This window comes from Elaeis guineensis, chromosome 7 (genome assembly GCF_000442705.2).
Source record: "Elaeis guineensis isolate ETL-2024a chromosome 7, EG11, whole genome shotgun sequence".
NCBI lineage: Eukaryota > Viridiplantae > Streptophyta > Magnoliopsida > Arecales > Arecaceae > Elaeis > Elaeis guineensis.
Genome location: NC_025999.2, coordinates 90,827,701 through 90,830,497, shown reverse-complemented (window position 1 = coordinate 90,830,497; position 2,797 = coordinate 90,827,701).

Genomic DNA, 2,797 nt, shown 5'->3' with positions numbered 1-2,797 from the left:
CTTGTAGCAGATATGCTGTATAGTGGATCTTCTCTTCATCGTGGCATTCTTGCACGGCGAAGGCCTTCTCCATTTTCATAATCCAGTTATCTGCTTCTTGTGGCTCGATAGTCCCTTTGAAGGCTGGAGGAGCTAGCTTCTTAAATTCAACGATATTGTTTCTCTGCATCGGATGTTCTCCATGTCCAGGTATCGGTGAAAATTGTTGACGTGGCTGTGCATGTTGTTGTTGAAGTAACTGTTGCTGTGTTTGAACTACTCCGATCAGAGTTTGCATCAGTTGAGTCATGTTCGGCTCCTCTTGTACTGTCGGAGTATTTTCGGTAGGATCATGGATTCCCTCCTGCTGAGTTGTGCCACTGTTTAATTGGGGAGTATTATCGCCAAGTGGATTTAATGTCCCTCCTACCGCTCTTTGAGTATTCCTCGCTCGTCGTGGAGGCATATTGACCTATGTTAGATTTGAGATAATAACTTATCCTTAATAAGGTTATAACTTGTGACAAGTCAAATCATAATCATCATAACTAACCTTTCAATTTCCTAATATCTACCCATCACTCGCTCACTTTATTCTACATGTCTCTATCTATCTACTTATGCTCTGATACCATATTAATTGTCATGCCCCCGACCCGAGATTTGAATCGAGGGTCATGGCAACCGCCGCATACTTATAGAATACTTTTTTCATAAGCATGCAAGGCATTTCATCATGATATCTTCACACAAAGTTAAATAAATTTTTCAAATCTTAGTTCAAATAACAAATCAAAACTCAGTGTTCAAAAAAAAATAACTGTCTGACAAAGTCAGTACTAAAAACAAAACTAAAAGTCTTAAATCAATTCTGAAAAAAATTCTAAAATCAATGAGTTAACTCCATCTCTAATTGCTCTCCCAACCGAAATCCCGCATCATGCTAATTTTTTGGATCTGTAAGAAAAATATAAAACTCATCATGAGCTAAACAGTCCAGTAAGCAGTGTATATCTTTAACTGAATAATCAGGCAAATAATACTATGCATAACAAATCAATAAATAATTTTATGAAATCATATTCATACTGTTAATCATTTATAAAAGTCAAATCATCATAATTTTCAATTATGCTTTTCTTCTTAAATTCATCAATTTCTTAAATTTTTCTTACCAACCATGACTATGACCACATTATCCCTGTGGCAGGGTCATAATACCGCGTATCTGCTTGCGGTGGGCTGCGAATCATCTGGCAGCCAAGTCCTTTGGAACCGCTGGTCTCGCTGGCGATTTTGTCGCTGGTCTATCTGACGACATGTCGCTGGTCTTACTGGCGACATAAATCCTCACGACAGTCAATTGCCAACGTATATGCCCCCATTGGCGGGATCCTCAACACAGTCAGGTTGTCAATTTTATATTGTCTTCTAATTCATATATTATTTTTAAAATAATATAAATAAATGATATTCGAGTCAAATCAATCATGTCATTCTTTGTGATCATACATCATCATAATAATATTCAATAACTTCAATCATAAATAATTTCTACAATTAACTTTAATCATAAATAATTTCAATAATTATTTCAATAAATAATTCCAATCACAAGCATGCATAAATTTATTTAATTCAAAATTTTATCAGATAAATTCAGTAAAAGTAAACACTACTTACCTCAAAAGAAAGTCCAAACTAGAAATTCTAGGGATCTCGAAAATCCTTCTCTGAACCTGATATGTCAAATATCATATTTTAAATCAAAATTTTATCGAATTAAAAATAACTAAATTATTAAAATCTAATATCCCCACGATGATCAATTCGTCGACAGCATCCAGGATTTTCGAACTAATCCATGGATACCCTAATTATATTTATTTATTTTTTATTTTTATTACTAATTTAATTAATTTTTTTAATTTTTTTAATTAATTAATTCCATAAATCCTAAAATCTAAAGTGAGAGAGAGAGAGAGAGAGAGTTTCTCTCTCCGCCCCATCTTTTTTTTTTCTTTTTCTTCTTTTTCTTTTCCTTTTCTTCTTTTTCTTCTTTTTCTTCTTTTTCTTTTCCTTTTCTTCTTTTTCTTCTTTTTTCTTCTTTTTCTTTTCTTTTTCTTCTTTTTCTTCTTTTTCTTTTCTTTTTCTTCTTTTTCTTCCTTCTTCTTCTTCTTGGCCCTAACCGCGCCGGAACAGAGGACCCTTGGTCCTCCGACCTTGATCGGCCGTTCGGATCGCGACCGCCACGGCGGAGGCCGACGGTAGAGGAGGGCCACTCCCCCGATCACGGAGGATCGATCGCCGGCATCAAAAAATTTAAGGAAAAGAGATCCAAAAACAGAGTCTCTTTCCCGACTGTAGATCGGCGACACTCGTCGCCGGCAGCCTCAATCAAAAATACGAAAAGAAAGGGAAGGAAGAGAGGAAGGAAAGGAAGGCTCACCCCCGGCCTCTGGTAACCTCACCGGCGAGAAATTACGGTGAGAAACCAACAGTGCCCGCGGCTCTACTTCAAAAAAATCGGAGAGAAAGAGAGGGAGAAGAGGCCGATGGTCGATCTCAAGGGGGAGGGGGTATTCTTATAGGGAACCCTAGGACTCCGAGGGGTTCTAGGAGTCCAATTTTGCCTGGGTTTCGTCGGAGAAGAAGACTCCTACCGGGAGTCTTCTTTCCGGTTTTACTTTGTTTTTCTTTTTTTTTTTTTTTTTTTGTTGGGCTTGGATCCTGATGCCGTGGGCTTGGCTTGGGCTATAACAATATTTCAATGTCACTTTTTTTTTGAGAAACTTTTAAATATAGCTTTTCTTATTTG